This window comes from Nelumbo lutea, chromosome 1, assembly GCF_056320005.1.
Source record: "Nelumbo lutea isolate HS-2025 chromosome 1, American lotus-T2T, whole genome shotgun sequence".
NCBI classification, from domain to species: domain Eukaryota; kingdom Viridiplantae; phylum Streptophyta; class Magnoliopsida; order Proteales; family Nelumbonaceae; genus Nelumbo; species Nelumbo lutea.
The window spans coordinates 16,150,449-16,172,026 of NC_142684.1; the positions used below are offsets into that span (position 1 = coordinate 16,150,449).

Sequence of the window (21,578 nt, forward strand, 5' to 3'; positions counted from 1 at the left end):
TGGTTTGTACAATAACCCACGGCCTAGAGCTCCCTTTAAGTACCTTACAATTCTAAGAATTGTATCTCAATGAGGTATCCAAGGGTTCTGCATAAATTGGCTCACCACACTGACTGCAAAGGAGATGTTTGGTCTCATGATAGTCAAATAGCTCAGCTTCCCCACTAACTGTCTATACCTTCCAGGATCATCAAATATTTCCCCTGTATCACTGCTCAACTTAGCATTTGGCTCCATGGGAGTTTCAGCCGGTTTTGCACCTAACAGTCCTGTTTCATCCAGTAGATCAATAACATATTTTCTTTGGCACAGGTTTACACCTTGTTTTGATCTAACAACTTCTATACCCAAGAAATACTTCAATGTCCCAAGGTCTTTTGTTTGAAAATGGTTTTGCAGAAAGGCCTTTAGTTTATCGATCCCCAATTTGTCACTACCAGTTCTGATAATATCATCCACATAGACCACTAATAAAATCTTTCCGGCTTTTGAATCATAGATGAACATCGGGTGGTCAACCTGGCATTGTTTCATTCCAAAATTCTTCACTTCACTAAACTTCCTGAACCAAGCATGAGGCGTTTGTTTCAATCCATAAATTGCCTTTTTCAATCTGCACACCTTACCATCCTCCCCCTGAGCAACAAGCCCAGGTGGTTTCTCCATATATACCTCCTTCATAAGGTCACCATGAAGGCAAGCATTTTTAATGTCAAGTTGAAACAAGGGCCAATCATACATAACTGCCAGGGAAATTAAGACACGGATAGAGCTAATCTTAGCCACTGGAGAGAATGTCTCCATTATAGTCCATCCCATACAATTGTGAATAACCTTTAGCAACAAGTCTGGCCTTCAGACGCTCCACGCTACCATCCGGAAAGTATTTAATAGTATACACCCATTTACAACCCACAACATGCTTACTGGGAGGAAGAGTAGAGAGCTCCCACGTTTGAGTATGCTGAAGGGCAGAGAGTTGCTCCTCCATTGCTTGCCGCTACCCAGGTGAGCTAAGAGCCTCTTGGACATTCTTAGGTATAGAAATAGATGACAACAGTGAAACAAATTGGCAATGTGAAGCGGAAAGGTGAGAGACTGAAACAAAATTGGAAATGGGATGGAGGGTACAACTACGTTTACCTTTCTGTAAAGCAATGGGAAGATCAAGTCCTAAAGGTTCTGAGACAGGAGCAACAACAGGATCCACAAACAAGGTAGAAGCTGGGGGAGGAGCCGGTGTCTGTCAATGAGTATACACGTGCCGGATCGGTGGTCATTCAGTAGGGATCTGCACTGGAGGAGGTGAAGGGTCAACCCCAACTGGAACAACTAGAACGGGATCACGGACTGGAAGAGGAAGAGGAAGCAAAGGTGGAGACACCGATGCTTTAGGTCCCGAGAAGAAGGGAACATACTCAAAAAAGGTGACATCAGGACAAACATAACACTTCCGAGTAATGGGATTGTAACACTTATACCCTTTTTGAGTCCGAGAGTAGCCAAGAAAGATACACTTAATAGAGCGTGCATCCAGCTTGTCTATCCCAAGACTCAAATTGTGAACAAAACACACACAACCAAAGATGCGGGGTGTTAATGGAAAGGGAGACAAGGTGGGGAACAAAATAGAAAAGGGAGATCGACCATGAAGAATGAAGGAGGGCACCCGATTAATAAGGAAACACGCAGTAAATACAACATCACTCCAAAATCGTTTAGGAACACTCATATGATGAAGAATAGACCAAGCAATTTCAAGGAGATGACGGTTCTTTTGTTCAGCCACCCCATTTTGTTGAGGAGTGGATGCACATGAAGTTTGATGAATGATGCCATGTTGTTCTAAATACTGTTGAAAGGAAGTAAGAAAGTATTCACGACCGTTATCTGAACGAAAAACTTTGATTGGAACACCAAATTGTGTACGTATTTCAGCATAGAATTTTTGAAAAATGGAAAATAATTCACTCCTTTCTTTCATTAAATAAATCCATGTCATCCTTGAATAATCATCAATAAAAGTGACAAAATACTTGTAACCATTATAAGACTCCATTTTAATCGGAACCCAAGCATCTGAATGAACCAAAGCAAAAGGACTCAACATACAACTATCAACTCTAGGACTGAAGGGAACCCGACGATGTTTCCCATATTGACACGACTTACACTGTAAAGACAACAAATGACTCAAAGACGAAACCAATATCTTGAGTGCCTTGAGAGATGGATGTCCCAGTTGACAATGCCATTGTAGAGGAGTGAGTGAAGTCTGAAGTGCAACTAACGATCCACCACCGTCAAGGTAATACAATCCACCAGCCTCATGCCCCCCACCAATCTTATTCCCTGTCTTGAGATCCTAAAAAACACAAAAGGAAGGGAAAAATGTAATAGAGCAATTAAGAGTCTTGGTTAATTTACTAGCAGACATAAGATTGAATGGAAACTTAGGGACATATAGAACAGATGATAAAGAAAGAGAAGTCGTGTCAACATTACCAACACCACAAATGGGAGAAGAGGAACCGTTGGCAAGGGTAACAGTTTGAGATGTGGAAGTTTCAAAGAGGCTCCAGAGTCAATAATCCAGGGAGAGGGTTTGGATGCCAGACAAGCTATACCTGAGTGGGCAAGGGTGGTTGTAGTATGCTATGAAGTAGCCTGGACGAACCTCTCATACTCATCGCATAGTATACTCACCATGTCCTTCCCAGAAACAGATGTAGATGTGGAAGGTATTAGATCTGCCTGTTGGCTATCATCGACATCAACCCCACCAGCTACTGCATGATTAGTCCATGTAGAAGGAGGGCCATGGAGATCATAATAGAAATTCACCGAATGTCCGTCTTTGCCACAGTGGGTACACCTCCTTGTAGAGTTACTTTTTCCTTTACCATGGCCTCCCCTTGATTCACGACCACCACCACGACCAAATACGGAACCACCACGACCTCCTCGGGAGGCATGTCCTCCCCCTCTAGTACCACGTCCACCTCCTCTGACCATCACAAATGCTGATCTATCAGACTGTGTGGGATTCTCTGTAGATCCCAAAGAATCCTACGAAGCCGTGCAAAAACTTCCTCAAGTGTAGGAAGAGTAGAGCCTCCCAATATTTGGGCCCTAATTGGTTCATATTCTGATTTCAACCCCACTACGAACCTAGTGATATCTAGTTGTTCCCTCTGTTGTTGCTGAACCTTAACATCTGGAGTGAGGGGATGATAGACATTGAGTTCATTTCTAAGGTTCTTCATACTGGTATAGTACTCTTCTAGGGTTTATTCCCTTGCTGCAGATCGAAATACTCCCGATAGAGCTGATATACCCTTGTAGTATTATCCTGCCCAGAATAAAGCTTCTTGGCATGTTCCCACATGTCCTTAGTTGTATCTAAGAATATAAAGTTGGCACTTATTTTGGGTTCCATACTATTCCATAACCATGTCATGATTTGGGCATCTTCCTGTTCCCAGTCATCAAACCCTGGAGAGTCAGCTGATGGTTTATCTTCTTTCATGTGTTTCACTTTCCTCTTTGCCTTGAGGAAAACTTCCACTGACTTGGCCCATGGCACATAATTCTCACCATTAAGTTTAATGGAGGTCATCTACACACCCAAATAATTGGAGGGGATCATCACACTCGGTTTCTGATCACTAGAACCACCTCCCGTTGCTGCCATTATGTCTCCCCCACTGCTATCTCTAATGCTGAACTCTCAGTCACCAACCAAATACTACAGCAGCCAAGGCAACGCTACAGCAGTCTCTAAACTCAGGTGATAGGTTCACAACAAGTCACAATCAGTCACCATTGTGCACAAACTACCTCTCAGATTAAGAACAAAAGGTAAACCAACATTCAGACAACACCAACAAGGCAGAAAATTGATGTAGGCAATTCGGCCATTCCTTCCAACCCCCAAAAAAAACTTTTGTTCTTGCTCACACCACTACTGATTACACAGAGCCATAAATCCCCACTACAGTAATTCAGCAATTTACTAACGACATACAAGCCCTCTTGAGGCTGCTCAATAAAGTGTGAGCATCAAAAGCATCACCACACAACCATCTCTGTCCCACATGGTACAGGTCTGTCTGACCCTTTTTTTTTTAAAAGGTCACTACCAGTCCAAAGACATCAACTACAACCACTACAGTAACCCTTACTTCATTCGGTCACTGTAAACACAGCCTGTTCTTGGGCCTTTTGCCAAGAACCAAGGCCACAAATAACCTAGCTCTTTAAGTTCTGATCAGTCCGAGCAGATTTTTGAGGGTTTTCCAACCCAGAAACACCAACAACACAAAAAAAAAAAAAAGAAGGATAGCCAACCTTGATGGAGAGCTTCAGTCGACCATCCACTTATTTCTAGAGTTAGTCTCTTGAAAGGCAATCAAGTTCTGAGCAGAGAAAGAGAGGGCGAAGTGTTCTCAGACCTAGGTTGAGTCTGTGTTCTCCATTTGCAGTCCAGAGAGAAGAAAAAGAAATCACAAACAGAAAGGAGCAGCGGTCATGAGCAGAGATATAAAGAGCAACGTCCTGCTCTGATACCATGTTATCTCAGTGGCTTCAGCAGTTCTAAACAGAGGAAGAAGAAGAAGAAGAAGAAGAAGAAGAAGAAGAAAAGGAACAGTCGAATCTGATAGCTTAAACCCTATTAGTCGACCCTAATATGAATTAGCTTCTAATTAGTTGTACAAAGACTAAACTGCCCCCTCCACTTAAGTATGGGACAGGAAGTCTCTATTAAAACTGCCACATAAGCACATAACTTAACAGAAATAAAATGACTAATCTACCCTTATTCGGCTAGCTCTAACAGGAACATTAATTCAACGAGTGAGGTCTCCTACGTCAAAGCAACCAGCGGTGGGGCCCGGATATCCAACTCCAAACTGGATGGGGCCCCAACCCATTTTATGGATGATAATCCTTGTCTATCATCGCCCCATCTCACCCAGAATGCTTGTTAAAGGCCTCTTGAATACTAGTTGCAGTGACAGTAGGGAGATCAGCCGGTTTAGGAAAGGTAAACTGGACAAGAGATAGAATTTAGGCCCTAGCAGATCAATATTTAAAACATGCATGACGTCTAGAAGGTCTGTTTGTCGGAGGTTAGAAAGAGAGGGGGGGGGAGAGGTGGGTAATGGGTTTGGGTCATCGCCAATTGTGATAAGAGTGGTAGGAAGAGGTTTGTTGGAAGAACAGGGGATATTCTTGTTGGTGAGCAGATTTCTTCTCTGGAGAGCAAACTTGGGAGGTCTTTACAGGCAGCTAGTGAGCCTGTGGAGAGTTGCACTATTTCTGAGCCTGGGGTTGCAGATGTGGATTCTCAAGAATCTGGGTATGAATATGATTGAGAAATTACAGCTTCGTTGATCCTTGAGGAGGCTGTTCCTAAGGGATCTCGGGGGTTGGGGGAAGGAGAGAAGGAAGATGGGAATGAACGCTCCATTGCCAAGGATAAATCTGAAGAGGAAAACATGACAGGAGAAGAGGGGATTACAGTTGCTGGCGGAGTTGGTGGTGGTAAGGATGAGAACCATATCAATGGCCATTTTTGTTTTGAGGAGGTGGTGGTTGGAAAGCTGGGCATAGACTTGGGTTGAAGAAACAAGATTGAGAAGGAGAAGGAGGTGACTATTAAAAAAATGCACAGTTCAAGAAATCATAATGTTGTTCATGTGACAAAAAATTTTTCCAGGCTGAAGCTTGATCTGGTCGGGGCAGGCCCTACAAGGAATTACAAATGGGTTTATAAGAGAAAGGGTGTGAAAGGCAATGTGACAGTTGGAAGTGATCAAAGGGCATCTACAGTACAGGTTCAATTATCAGATTCCCACTTAGGGAAGGAGCAACAAGTAAACAAGGTGAGTGTTGATGGTTCTGCTCCTGGTGAGAACTTGCTGTTACAAACCAGTGACGAAAGGATGTTCAGGTTGTGTGCCTCTCCAGAAATTAGTGAAAAGAGAGGTCACGATGGTAAAATCCTGGGTTTATTTTTTGCGGTGGTGAGGAATTTGCTAGAAGGGCCTTTGTGGATTTCAAGATGAAAAGAAGTGATGAGAAGTTGAATAAAAAAGTCCGCTTGGAAGGAGGCAAGTTATGGGACAAGGATTATTTAGGACAGGAAGATGCACTCGTGGACGAAGATTGAGGCGTTGTTTGTTTTGCAAGTAGAGGTTTAGTTGGATTAGGTGTCTGGTTGGTGGTGGTCTCAGTTCAAGGGATTTCCTTTTATTTTCTGGGGCTTCTAGTTGTTCTCCAGTAGAGTTTGGTTTATTGTCTATTTGTGTGGCTATGGATTTGAATTGGGATTGTTGATGTCTCTGTAGGGGTCTTCTAGTTTTGCCTTTATCTTGATATCTTATCACCTTTCTATTGTATTCCTTTTTTCTTTTAATGAAAAGTTTTCCTTATTCTTCAAGAATAAAAAGTTTCTTGTGGTCTATCTTAGGTGGTAAAGCTGTTTGACTTTGTGGGTGGGGTTAGTTGGGTGAGGAGTTCTTTTTCTTTTCTTCTCTCAGGTGACTTCTAGTCACCTTTATTGTAAGGTGGTCAAGCTGTTAGTTTTTTATGAAGGAACGTTATAGTTAGGAACTTTAATGTAATCTTCTTTCGATAATAAAAGAAAATTTACTAATAGAAAAAAGAGAATGCAAGAGAAAGGTAACAAGTTATCACCCGAGAGAAAAAGGAACTCCAACTGAACTACATCAAGCAGCCACAGAAAACAAAAAAAGTCCTAACATACAGAACAACACTGACCTCCCACAAATCATCAACCTCCAACACCATCCCTGAACCAAGGACTGTCATGGTACCACCTGACTCCAAAAAAACAAAACAAAGACGCAACGAACAAATGCCACCACTATTCCTCCCTCTCAAAATTTCCTACCCATCCCATCAACAGCCTTATTCCAGACTTCTCCTCCTTCCCCTACTATGCTCTTTTTCAAACTCTCTTCCCTCCTCTTGAACTCCTTGGTGGCTTTTCTAGCAAACACCTCACCACCCGAGAACAGACCAAGACTTTTTCCCACCTCAATATTTTCTCAACAATTTTCTCAATATCCAAGTATCCTTCCTTGTTCACTTCTTCTAAGGTCTTACCAACCAATTTCCCCATATTTTCATCCTAATCCCCATTTTTCTTCTTCTCTTGAGATAAATTCACCAAACTAGAGTCTGAACTAAAGGGGTCAAGAGACTCTACCCCATCCAAAACCATTGATACCAATGCTTTTGTTTCCCCCCCCCCCCCCCTTTTCTAAAATACACCTTCTTAGGTTTTCTTGTAGGTCCTATCCCAATTAGACCACACTTCATACGGGAGAAAACTTTAGTGACATGAATGGTGCGCAAATTACTTGAGCCACGAGTCTTCTTAGGAACTACCTTTTCAACAACAACCTCATCTCTTTCTTCAAACTTCCTCCTACACCTTAAATCTACACCTAACCTACTATCACCACTTCCTCAAAAAAAGAAGAATAATTCGATGATACTTGTCCTCTGAAAAAAAGTCCAAGTTTCTGCAACATTGACTATACCTTTTTCAAACATGTTCCACTTTCTACAATTCTCAAATGACCATCTTTAGCAAGCTCACTCTCCTCCACCCCCTCTTCTCCCTCCTCTAGACCATTTGCTAGCGTCACCACCAAGGCAGAAATCTTGAAACAGAGTAATATTGTCCTTTTGAGAAATTGAAGCACCAAAAACCACAATTGGCTCACCATTTTCTTGATCGAGAGCCCCTGGAGGATGACCAATCGAAGTCAATGAAAACTAAAATCTTCACATTTCTCAACGCCTGTCTCGATCTTCCCCTTAACAACTCTATCATATTTGGTAATCACCCAAATCCAAAAATCTTCCTTACCCCTTCGTCCTTTAAACGAGATCTTTTTGGTCAAAACCCCAAACTCTCTAAATTTTGGACCCTTGAAAATAAAGTGGCTCCTATTATCACTAGTAACTTCAGTTAAAAACGCTAATCTTTTTACATTTTCTCCTTTTAAAAAGCTCCCTACTTGTAGCTCCATCTGTCCTTGCACCCAAAAACAATCCTTGGGATTTAGAAATCTCATGTTTCTCATTTCCTTATTCCATTTCCACCCTCTTATCCGTGTGTCCTACTACTCTCTTTTCCATGCTATTAGTGTTCACCCCCAATAAATGCGGACTTTCTGGCCCACCACTCTTAAACTAGAATCGAATTTCAAAGGAACCTTGTTCTTTCCACAAATCTTCACCTCCCTTCAATCTCTAATACCATTGGGACCTGATGCGTTGTTCTCAAAATAAAAGACTTTACCTCTAATTCCCAAAATGACCTTGTCTTCAACCTCTGTGCCCCCCCCCCCCCCCCCCCGATTGAAATGACTGCTTTTCTTTCCAACTGACTTTGCAAGTTCCTTAGAATTCTCACCATCCTCCTTCCTCTAATGAACTAGAGAATCAACCTTCCCTTGCGGGTAAGAAGCTTCTACAATCAGTCTTGGCTTGTAGCTCTCTCTGGCGAATCGAAGAGACAAGAACAAAGGCACCAAATGAATCTCACACACTTTGACCAAGATACAAGCAGCAATGAGGATCCTCCATGAAGTCATTTTGCGACCAACGAATTTGAACGTCCCACAATCATCTCCCACTGCCGTGAATGTTTGGAAACACCAAGTGTGCAATGGAATATTGTAGATGTTGATCCAAACCAGACTTGATGATCCCAAATCTCTAACTGCTTCATGGAATGGATTCCATCTCTCAACCCTAAGTTCAGGAAAGCAGACCAGATTTTATTCTTGTTCCAAAGTCTTACTCGCTTCATCAACGTTGTCTGTTGTCATAGATAAACAGAAACAAACCAGCCTTCAATTTTCTAACCTGGAAAGAAATACCTGGCCCAAACTTTTTGAGAATGCTAAGATGTGGCTTGAGAGAAGCTTTGAGGTGGAGGAAATAAGGGAAGCAATTTTTGCAATGGATAGATCCAAAGCTCCAGGGCCGGATGAGTAATGGGTTCACTATGGCCTTTTGCTAGGATTGTTGGGAGATACTGAAACTGGATATCTTAAAAGTGTTTCATGAATATTTTGAAAGGGGGGTAATAAATCTAGGGTTGAATTCAACTTTTATTGTGTTAGTCCCAAAGAAAGATGGAGCAAGCTATCCAAGAGATTTTAAACCTATTAGTTTGGTGAATAGTTTGTATAAAATCATTGCTAAGGTCTTGTCTCGAAGAATTAGAGAGGTGGTTCTGAGCATAATTTCACATAACCAAGGGGCTTTTGTGGGATTAAATCTTAATTGCTAATGAGTGTGTGTAGGATCTAAAGAGAACAAAGAAGAAAGGAATTGTGTGCAAGCCGGACTTGGAGAAAGTTTATGATATGGTAGATTGGTCTTTTATAATGCAAGTGATGGATTACTTTAGTTTTGGGAAGCAATGGTGCAAGTGGATCTTGGGGTGTATGGAGACATGTCATTACTCAATTTTGGTAAACGGAGCTGTAGTACATCACTTTTGGGCCACTAGAGGAATTAGACAAGGGGATCCCCTTTCTCCCTTCCTTTTTACCTTGGTTGCAGATGTGTTGGGGAAGTTAATAGATAGGGCAGATTCGAGGAACCTAGTGAAGGGGTGGAGGGTTGGGAAAGACAAAATTCCTATCACTATCTACAATTTGTTGATGACACAATTCTTTTTTTGTGAAGGGAAGGATATCGGATGGGTGAGAAATTTGAAGTTGGTAGTTCAAACTTTTGAGAAAATGTCAAACATGAAGGTGAATTTTATTAAGAGCTGTGTGGTGGGGACTAATATGGGGGAGAGTGCAATGATGGAGAGGGATGAAATATTGTGGTGTGTGGCATCACAATGGCCTTTGCAGTACTTGGGGATGCCCTTGGGGGATAATCCGAGGAAGAACAGCTTTTGGAACCCAGTAATTGATAGGTTCACAAAAAGGTTGGCCTCTTGGAAGAAGAACTACCTATCTTTGAGTGGTAGAATCACTTTAATTAAGGCCACCTTGTCTAGCTTGCCAGTTTACTATCTTTTTGTTTTCAGGATTCCAGAGAAAGTAAGCAAAGTCTTAGAAAAATTGATAAGAGATTTCTTGTGGGAACCAAGGAAAGATAGGAAAGACCATAGGGTGAAGTGGGAAATAGTGTCATAGGAGTAGCTCTGATGGAGGATTGGGACTAGGCAACATTTGGAAGAGAAATGAAGCTTTCCTGGGAAAGTGGTCATGGAGGCTAGCAAGAGAAAGAGACAAGTTGTGGGGTAAGATAATACTGAGAATTCATGGGCTGGTAGATGATGGCTGGGACTCTGGGGTCTTGGCAAAGGCTACTAGTACCTCTCCTTGGCGATCCATACATGCTATTCTTCCTTCTTTTCTACAACACATCAGGTATGATCTTTGTTCTAGAAACCAGGTGAAATTCTGGGAGCATCCTTGGGTGGTTGATGTGCCTTTAAAAGACCAATTCCCTTCTTTATTCTCTCTCCTGGTATAAAGGGAAAACTACGTCTAATTTCTTAGTCCCTCATGAGTCCAACTTTGGTTTTGATTGAGATTTGGGTCTTAGAAGAGGCATTAGGGATTCAGAACTTGGAAATATTTTGGGGTTAATTCAGGTTTTGAAGGGGATTATTTTAGACTTTTCGAAAAGGGATAGCAGAATTTTGACCTTATCTCCTTCAGGTGTCTTTTCTTGTGCATCTTTCTTTAAGTCTTTGGTACAACCTGCCAGTTCCATTGCCCAAACTTTTTTCCAGTAAAAGAAGTATGGGGTAAACCAATCCCTCCAAGGGTTGGAGCATTTTGTTGGGAAACCTACTTGGAAAGATGCAATACCTGTGACTTACTCCAAAGGAAAAGGCCTAATTGGTGCTTGTCCCCAAATTGGTGAATACTGTGTAAGGCTAATGGTGAAAGTCCTTACCACTTATTAATCGCTTACCCGTTTGGCTCTGTTATTTGGGAGTGGTTTGGGACTTTATTTGGTTACAAGTGGATCCCTCCTCCAAGTATACAAGAGTTGTTTGCTCCTTTATTCTTCAGGTTGCCGAAAAAGAGGAGGAAAATCTTGTGGAGATGCTTAAGAGCTACTATATGTTGGACTCTATGGGAGGAAAGGAATTTAAGGATATTCTCTGAGAAGGAAAGGAAGAAAGAAGATATCATTGAAGTTATAAAGTTAGGGTGGTACAATGGGAAAAATCAATGGAGCTGTTTGCTGATGTCTCCACAGGGTTGTTGCTTAATAGCTGGAAGGAGGTGGCAAATTCTGAACCAGCTCTTTCAGCTGTGTGCCCTTAGTGGTCAGAGATTAAAATGGGTTGGTGGTTGCTATGTACTCAGGCCCGTTGGGGTTGGTGACTCTCTTAGAGCTGAGATGTTTGCTGTTTTGGAAGGGTTAAGGAAGGCAAAGGAGCTGAATGTCTAAAAGTTGTTGAAGGAGACTCAAAGTTGGTTGTAAGCTGGTTAGGGAAGGATAGCGGTTCCTGGAAATTTGCCAATGAAAGGAGGGAGGTTAAATGGTTATTCAGGGGGCTGGAAGTTCAGTTTCACTGGGTGAAGAGAACTGCAAATGCATTTGCAGATACATTGGCAAAGCAGGGGGTGGGAAGGGAACAAATGTGTTGGGCTATGTTGTAATTTCTTTCTTGTTCTCTTGGGGAGAGTTAAGTCATTTTACCTTTTCCCGGAGTGTTGTATGTAATCCTGTCTTTTAATAATATGAGTTTCTGTTATTGATATAAAAAAAAAAAAAAAAAAAAAGAAAACAGAAATACCTGGTCGGAAAACAGGAATCATCCAAAGCTCTTGCAACTTTAATGTAATGTAATTGGGGGTTTCTTACAACTTTGGATAATTTTATAAGTCTCCCTCATTATTGATCTCATTCAATTTTTTTTTTTTGTGTGTGTGTTTGGAAATTTTGGAATTCTATCATTTTGTTAGTTCAATCTCCTAACCTCAACTTCCTCCTGTGATTCTTGTTAACAGATCTAATTTGTTTATAAATAGTACATTGTAATTTTACTACAAATTGTAATTACATACTATAATTATAAATAGTATGTTTATACATTATTATAAATAGTGATTCTCCCTAGAATAGTAATTATTTGTTATTCTTAAATTTCCTGAGTTTTAGATAATTATTGAGTTCTCCAGAAATTTTTTATGCCTAGGAAGGTATCTTAGAGAATTTGCTGAAAAACCAAGAAGGTATCTTGTTCACTGGGGGCTATTTTCTAGGTGGCACTCATGTATTGTTTGACCACCTACAATTTCCTACAAAGGTAGAAAGTAACAATAAGTTTTGGTAAGGAGCAAGCACCTACCTCTTCTCTGTCTCTGTTTTACAGTTTTAGTACCAACTTGTTTTGGGCCCTTTGCAGTGCTTTGAGGGGTAGTTCCTAATCTGTTGGCTAATAACTGGTGGAGGTACTCATTCATTCTTAAAATGTCTGATTTTAGTTGATTTTTGGAGAAACAATTGAAGGTCAGTGCTCGACAAAGGATTCTTGAAGATTTCCCCAAAAATCAACTAGAACCAAAGAGAATTTTTCTTTTTGGCTTCATGGAGCTAGACAATGGGGGGACCCATCCCCCATACCAATGACCCCCAATCCGGGTGAAAGTGGGAATCATTCCCAAGTCTTTGCCACAACAAGCCAGAGACCTTATCAACTGATCCAGTTGGCACCTTGATAGGGATCATGCAGCAAATTTCAAGACTTACAGAAGAAAAAGAAAAATTCCCAATAATTCTGAGGCTTTGGTTCTTATTTGGCACAATAATGGAGAAGATTCTGGCTGGGAGCTAGAATAAATTCTTTGTGTTTTGAAGTTTAAGAAACAGTAGTGTTAGAAGTGTGTTAGGAGAGTGTTTTACAGTAGGAGTGTCTTACAGGTTACAGCAAGGTTCTTTTACTTGTATAGTTATTAGGAATCATTGTTTTCTGCTTTCAGTTAATATTCCTATACTAAGACAGACTAGGATTTCTAGTTAGGATAATCAATTTCTATTTTATGTTATAAATATAGGTGTATTGGTTGTTTCTGAAAACGGAGTGAATAAAAATTAAAATTTGTTTCTTTATGTGGATGTGTGATGCTTCCTGTGTTTGGGTTTGGCCTAAACCTTCTAGGAGTGGTTCCTAGATCTCTCTCTTCAAAGTTATTTGTTGTGCTACATCAGACCTTAAACCAAAGAGATTTCTTGTTCAGCATTATTGGGTAGAATCTATTGTGGTGCTTAGGTATTCTTAATCTTCATGGATTATAATACAATAGGCAATTTTAATTTTGGGGAGTTCTATGGCCTCTAGAACAAGCTCCTATTTCTTCAGTTTCTACTTGTTCTTGTAAGCTTGATATCTTATAGCATTTGTCTGGGGTTGGAATTAGCTTTTTGGAAACGGATCCTTGGGGTTGAATTTTACTTTGTTTTTGGTTGCATGATCATCAAAGTTGGATGTATGTTCCTTGGGGCTGATTACAAAGGCAGTCTTATTTTGGGTGTGCAAGATATACAGTTCTATCTTTTGATTATGTATCTTCTGTATATTTCAATGTACTGTCTCTTATTGTACATGGGTTCTTTTTGGTGTTCAATATAATTTCAATACTTTACCAGTTTTCAATAATAATTGTGGTTGAGTCTTAGTTAGGTTGACCATATGCTGTTATTTTCAGAAAATTTGCAGAAGCAAATTTGATGATTGGTTGTGTTTTGGGTAAGAGCTATAGGTTTCCATGAGTACTATTAGATTGTTTCTTAGGTAAGAACTGTGAGTGACCATGAGCACCATCTAATCAATTGAGGACTTGCCATGGATATAAACTGAAAGTTTAGCTGAGTGCAATCAAGCTGATTGGATCCCTGTGAGTTTAGTGTAAGAGCTAATTGTTGCAATGCTGGAATCTCCGAGTTGCCTTGTTTGAGACTGGGGAGAAGCAAATATTGCTAACAAGATTACATTTTGCTTCTAGGCAGAGCTATTTCGAGGGAGAGCATAGGAGTGTTCAGTTTGTATGGGGAATGGGGATTATTTTAGGAGGGAAATTTATGGTCAGGGACTTTAGTGTAATATCTGAACTATTGGGGGTTTCTTATAATTTTGGATAATTTTAATATTACATAAAGAGTCTCCCTCATTAGAGAGAGACATTATTGAGCATATGGTTTTATCAGATTTAACAATCTTTCTCATCCTTGTACTCTATTCTATTCTTTCTTCTTGGTATTTATTATCATTATTCATGAAAAAGTTCTCTTTGTTTGCCAAGAAGAATATTTCCTGTAGTTATAGACTTTTAGTCTCCCTGGGCCTAACAACTGCAACTGCAAAAATAAAATAATAATTAAAAATAGTTTTTTTATTTATTTTTTCAAGAGAACTAAAGAAGAGTAGTCCTTTTCTCTGCCCACTGTGTATTCAGTAACAGTAGTGCATACTACTGCAACCTGGAGTTATTTTTGCTTTCCTTTGCTTTTGGAAGACAGTAGATTTTGGAGTGTAGTGTTTCCTGCTTGCCGGGGCCACTGCTTGGTATAATGGACTAACGGTAAGATCTCGGGCCGACAAATGTGAGAATGTGGATCTGAGTCTGAGAGCAATCATTGTTTGAAAACAAAAAAAAAAAAATGCCAAAGGTTAGGTCCATATCCAATCCACCTGTCCCAAAAACCGAGATGGCTGGGACTAACATTGGGTAATGACCTTTTAATGTTTATTGTTTCCATACAAGTGAAATGAGTATATCTGTTTCTGACTAGTGCCATTGAGGCTTTCAAGGTTTTGATGATAGCCCTGAAAACTTGCAACTCATTGTTCTTGGTTGTCTATACAAAGAAGATACCTTATTTTTGTCATGTTTCCTAAAAGACAATATTTTTTCTTTGATTTTAGTATACATAGGTTTCAGTGGTTGCATATTGGTGCAAAAGGACACACTATAAGGGATTATTGTGTCTTCCATTCTTCTTTCTTTTCATAGAAAGAGATGGAGATGTTGAGGTGTGGTTTGTACTGACGAGCTCATTCTATCTCTTTCAGGATGATATAGGCTGTGTTTTTTTGGAGAAAGCTCAATAGGCTGGCTTAATGCTAACAATGAATTAAATGTTCATATTGGAAGAGGATTGATTACTTCTGGTTTCACAAGGTAAGGGAATTTTAGGTTTCGGGCTTATTTTGTAATTGGCATGAAGAGAATCAACAGGTGAATAGCATATATATGAAGCCTGTTAAGGCTAGACAACATTCATTTGTAACTGAAGTAATTAACAAGCTTACTTGTTGGAATATGATTTCAATCAGGACTCAAATATACATCCACCTCCATACAAGGAAGATCATAGGTTAGTTCTAGAGGTTATGGAGGCATAAGAATATTCAGATCCACTTCATTCTATAATAAGAAACCTACATGCTTTTGTATGGCCTTTCATACATATTTTAACGGTTTCAATGACAATTAATTTCCAATGGCAACCCCCTGGCAAAAATTTATTGCAGGTGATGCCTCTTATATGCTATTTACTCTTCCAAATTCAAATCCTTGAAGAAAATCTTACCTAAAGCTTACAACTGCAAGAAACGAAATTGTTGACTCCTTAAAATTCTGAACTTGTTGACAATGTGGAGTTTAGAATTGGAAACTCCCTAAGAGTAGAGTTTCTCTCTCCTTCAAGGTCTCAGGACCTTGGATTCTTTGACAATAATTAGAGTGTCAAAGATTTTAGTTTCCAAATAAAGTGGATTCCAAATAGCCTAGTTGATGCCTTGGACAAAGGACTGTAAGAGAAGATTTGGCTTCGGGCCCGCAAGCCCAGGGGTTAATCTGCAACTGAAGTAGAAACTGAGGCTGTTTTCTGGGGAAGCTTAGGCTGTTTATTATCACTAGTTCTCATTTGCCAAATCCTGCTAATAAGGTGTTACTCCTGTTCTGGAAGACAGTGAATTTCATTAACATATACTGGCTAAATCGTAAGTTTTCCAACTTGATGACTTGAGATAATTGATATTTTGCTTTGTTTTCTTTGGGTCTATTGTCCACATATTAAAGTTCTGGTTTCTGTGAATTTGCAGCCATTGGAACTTTTAGGATTTGAGGAAATTTTGTTAAAAATGGAAAGAATACCAGATGTTGAAGTTTAGTTCGATTCTGATTTAAAAAAAGACAGGTTTCGTAACTGTCAACTTGGTATCTGGTGTTGATTGGGGGGTTGGCAGCTGGCATTACAAGCAGGAAATTGAGAGGATTGGGGGGAGTTTTGCAGGGTGAAGAGGATGGTGGCAAGGATTAGCAGGGAGAAGGGATGGAGAGGATTCCATATTTACACAGGTATATACTTTCCAATTGTAGCCCAACACATCAGCAAAACACAGGTAAGCCAAGGACTTCTATGAGCAACTAAACAGATACATTAAACTCCTGTTAAGGGCTGATTTTGAAATTAGAAAACATAAAAACGAAAAAAAGCATATAGGTTTTTCCCTCGGTTTTTCCATTGAATATGTTTTCTCTTGGTGAACAGAGAATCTATAGATTAGAACCAGAACCTTTCTCTAACCTTTAGGGCAGGTTCATCTGCATAGTAAGCTACTGAGAAGGGGTGTTCGGATCTCCTACCCACACCTACCTACGAGACACTACAGCTGCACATTGAGAACATCTCCCCATGAATGGTAGCATGCAAATAAGAATAAGGAAGATGTTCTCAATGTGCAGCTGTAGTGTCTTGTGGGTAGGAGATCCGAACACACCTTCAGCAGCCTTACCTGCAATGTGTTTGAATTGGCAACATTATCGCAACAAGAAGCCTAGGACTACAGAATCCCCTTCTCTCTTGGGACTTGACTATGCTCTCCATTACTTCTAGAACATATAGCAATTGAAGAGAAACCTTAACAATAAAAGCAGAAAACAGAACGATTGAAGAGTGAAACCCAGACAATAGAAGCAAAGAGTGCATGCATGCCTGATGAGGCACCTTCTTTAACCAAAGAAAAGAGCAGTGTTTTAAAAGGCGTGGGAGGTGTACGCCTCCAGGCAAGGTGCTTCCAAAAGTGATGGGATCTGCTCCTCACAAATGGGTGCCTCACAGGCACATCCACCGTGCACTGGAAACATCTCCTGTGAATAATAACTAATAAGTACGGGAGATGTTCCCAATGCTTGATAGGATGCGCATGTGAGGCGAGCAGATCCAGTCTCTTCCCAAAACACCCTGAGGCATATGCTAGAGGCACTGACCCCGTCCCCTTTTTGATGCATTCCAATTTGTTCGACAAGACTCCCCTTTCAACTAATGTTGTGCATCTTTATTCTTCTTAATATTAAAGATTTTTATTAAAAATAAAGAAAAAATGGATCTCCCCTTCTTCATCCTCCTAACCTCCCTCCTCTTAAGGAAGATTATGCCTCCTTGTGTTCGGGAGACTTACGCCTCTTGTGTCCTAAATTATGCCTCACACTTCTAGGTAGTGGAATGCCTTTCATCATGCCTCTTCATTTTAAAACACTGGAAAAGAGATGGATCAAATCAGAGAAAGTAGTAGCTTCTCAAGGACAGTGCAATGGTGGCTTTGTCTTCAATAGGTGTGTGACAGGGAAAATCGTATCCACACTCACTACTGGCGATTTCAAAGTACTATACCTGTTATTTGTTTTCATGTGCTCTGAGTTTGTCCAGTTTGGCTCTGGGTTCAGTGGATCCATAGGAGAATAAACCCTTTTCTATATTTTCTTTTGATTTCATGTTTTTTAATTTTAAAATATGAAAAACTTTTAACAGGGGTTTCATGCTTCCTCTTAGTTGCTCGCACAAGGACTTTGTTCACACATGTGTTGCCTATTTGTCGGTCTGTGATTGGAAGTGCAGAGACGGATGCAGTATGGCGAGTGCATGAGTTCTGGACTCGGGATGGGGGGGTGGTGGCAACTAGGGAGATGCAGTGGCCAGCATGTAGTTTACACTTTACACAGGTTTGCTGTCACTTTGTTGGTGGTTGATTGTAGGCCGGAGCTGCAGGCTACAGTTTGGAGGATGGGGAGAGTGGTGTTTGTGGGAGAAGGTGCGGTGGCAGGAAAGGAGATGCAGCAATCAATATTGGGGATTAGGTGGCGGGGTGGGGGTTGCTAATTCGTTGGTACTCGGCAGCCGGAATTGCAGAGGACATGTACGTGGGAGAAGGGGTGCTGGAGGTGGGAAGTTGGGAGTGAGGGATATTAATCGATTATAGTTTCAGATTTTCAAGAAATTTTTAAATAAAAGAAGGTTAAGTAGGAAGTTGGAAGTAGGGGATATTAATCGAGTATAATCTAATTCAAAAAATCTTAATAAAAATAATAAATTTACTTGCACCTCCTGGGGTTTGAGTGAAATACCGATACCTCCCGTTGTATTCATGTACTTAAAATAAAAAACTAACTCCTTTTTAATAAATAAATTAGTCATAACTTGATGGTAATAGTAGTTGTTATTTACACAAGTGGTGAAGGTTCAAATCAAATTACATGCATGTTATTTTTATACAAGCAGCAAAGCCATTTAATTATGTTCAGGTTTCAGATTTGACAAACCACATAGGTTCAAACCGGTCAGCCCAACTTGAACTATCTAATTGGATTGTTTCCGAGGTAATTACATCAAGTTAAAGAGTGGTTGAACCGTTTAGATCCGGATCAGTCTGGTCGAATTAGACCCTGCCTGAACCGGTTTAGTTCGGTCGGACAAAACTCGATCGGACTAGTATTGGTTTAGTTAGGTCGGGCCAGACTTCGATCAGGTTAGTTCAATTCAGTCAGACCAGATCGGACCGGTTCAGTCAATGGTGGGTTGACTTAGGTTGGCTCATATCAGGTTTGTGAACGGGTTTGGGGCCGAACCGATTGGCTCGAAGCGAGTTAAAAGAAGTAAAACAGATCGGATCGAATTCGGGCCAGGTTGAACGGATATGAACCAAGCTGAACGATCCAAACCGGACAAAGCAAGTAGGGTGGTTTAGGGTTCAGACCCCACTTGGTTTGACCCATTTTGAATTGGGGTCAACTCGGATACCCGGATAAGCTTGTACCGGGTCGAGTCGGGTTGTGTGAATAATGGTTAGACCGGATGACCCAAACCAGGCAAAGCAAGTGGTATCGAGCCATCCTGTCCGAGGTCTATTTTGAATTCAGGTCGACCTAGATGGGTATATGTTGGATCTGGTCAGACCGCATTGAACTGGTCTGGACTTGGGTCAAATTGATTTGGATTTATGTTGGGTGAACAAATGTGTTGATTCAAGACAAAACTAAATTTAGTCAATAATTAGTAGAAAATTGATGCTTTAGTTATAAATTATTTAATTCAAATGAAGAAAAGAAAAAGCTAAGGAATTAATACTAATGCTTGTAATGGTTAACCCAATGGTTATCCACAACCCAACCCATTTAAATGGGCGAAATGGGTGATAGGTTGATCACACAACCCGTCAAGTAAATGGGCGAGTTGGGCGGGTTAAATATTGAGTGGATTATGTGAATTCAGCGGGTTAGATGAAAAATCGCCACCCTTATCTATGGTGTACAAATGCAAATGTTTTGTATGTATTTATTTGCTCTATACAAATACAAATATGTAAAATATAAAATCTGTATTTACACTATACATATTTATATTTATACTCTTTCGAAACTGAGCCATATAAATTTTATTTGTACCGGTACAAATGGGCTCATGGAGGCAAGGAGAATATTATTTATTCTGGAATCAGGTATGAAGCAAAGTGATATGGTTTCCACTTTGTTGAAAAGATTCTTTTTATTTTTTTTTCTTTCTTAGACCCCCAAACCTACTTGGAGGCGGTCATGAAATTTTTATTAATGGATGAAAAGGAGCCTATGAGGGGACCGAAAACCTATACAAGATAGAAATCGGGTCATTTATATTACATCTATTAAAAAGGGATACGGTCAAGAGCTGAGCATGCGAAAAATGGAATCGCACAGTAATTGCCCATTGGAATTCGAGCCTTCTGTATTATTTCTATTAAAAATGGGATACTGTCAATATCTGAGCGTGCGACAAATGAAATAGCACTGTAACCACCCATTAGAGGGTCATAAAGAGATTTAAAAAAAATCCAAACACTAGAACAAGGAAAATTTTAGGGCGAGAGTCAAGAGTATAAAGAAAATTTTCTCCCTTTTATTACAACCCAAGAGGCAATATTAAAGTTCTACTTCAAAAAATAAACACTGTCCAAAAGCAAAATCCCAGGAAAGGGAAAATTGGTTTGATGACGAATTGATAACGAATTTTGCATAAGAACCAAAATTGACTTCCAGCCTCTCCAGCTCCAAGGCCATTGGGATAGCCAACAATTCAGCATTTACTGGTCCCAATAAAAAATTCCTACTACCATTTGTGGCAAATACAAACGATTATCATTACTGTAAACATAACATCCAAAAGAAATTCCAACGTTTGAGATTATTCCACCATCCAACGATAAAAATTTTGTCACATATCGGCCGATATGAATTGTATTGGAATTTTTTTGATATGCCTCTATAGGGAGTGTTTTGGGTTGGCAAGTGGTTCAGAGGGTAGATCGGTCTTAAATTGGCCCCTATAAACTAGTTTCGAAAAAAATACATAAAAAACAATATCGATACAGGCCGATACGTTGGTGGGCGTATCGGCCTGTATTGATATTTTGAACATTGCATTTCATAATAACATCAAAACTCTCAATAGGGGATAAAATTTTGATTTAAATTATTGGGAAAATAACCGATTAGTACCTTATACTTTGGGTCTAGTGCCACTTTGGTCCCTAAACTTTAAAGCATGGCAATTCAGTATTAAGCTTTCAAAATGTACCAATCTAGTACTAAGGACCATCAGTTATGTGTATCACATGACATCATGTGTGACTTAAGACTTTTGAAAATGTCAAAATCACCTTTCAAAATAAAACACTGTTCATCATCTTCTTCCTCAAGAAGATGAAACAGAGTTGCAAAACACTAAGTCAGGTCTGTTGTTTTCTCTCTTTTTGTGCCAATTTACTACATCTTTCGCATTTTTTCTTTTTTATTGGTTTAGCTTCTTTCTTTGAAGTAAAATCTGCATCTGCTTTTTTTTTCTTTTTTTTTTTTTAGTTCTCTTTTATGGGTTTTGTATCTACTTAAATGGAATTGCTTTAGTTTGATTTGGATGACATTGGACCCCTGATTTTTAAGGACATTTCTATGGATTTGATCATGGTAAGGTTTTAGGGCTTTAACTATTGAAACTAATGGCGTAGGGGAATTGAGTTTTGAGCATATAAGGATTGAAATTAATCATCATGTGTAATCTCCATCCATGGTTCTCCGTGCATCATCCATTGCCAGATTTGGGCATTTAGATGGTTGATAAAGAAAATTAGATAACACTTAAAGGGCATTTGTATTTTTCACATGTCATTTAATGACTAGTTAACGACAGCTACAAGATCGACACGTTTTGAAAGTTCGGGTACTAAATTGTCG

At 39.9% G+C, this 21,578-nt stretch overlaps 1 protein-coding gene across 9 annotated transcripts in view; it reads left to right on the forward strand.

The window, feature by feature from the left end:
* Positions 1-18,542, forward strand: part of LOC148873692 (protein FAR1-RELATED SEQUENCE 5-like) — a 36,739-nt gene extending 18,197 nt beyond the window's left edge. For 2 of the 9 annotated variants that reach the window (XM_088976265.1, XM_088976271.1), the window contains one exon: positions 16,142-18,542. The gene's annotated coding sequence lies outside the window, so the exon portion shown is untranslated. Of the gene's footprint in view, positions 1-15,106; positions 15,367-16,141 lie in introns of those variants that run through there. The other 7 variants (XM_088976266.1, XM_088976269.1, XM_088976256.1 and 4 more) reach the window with 6 other exon arrangements.
* Positions 18,543-21,578: the final 3,036 nt, after the last annotated feature.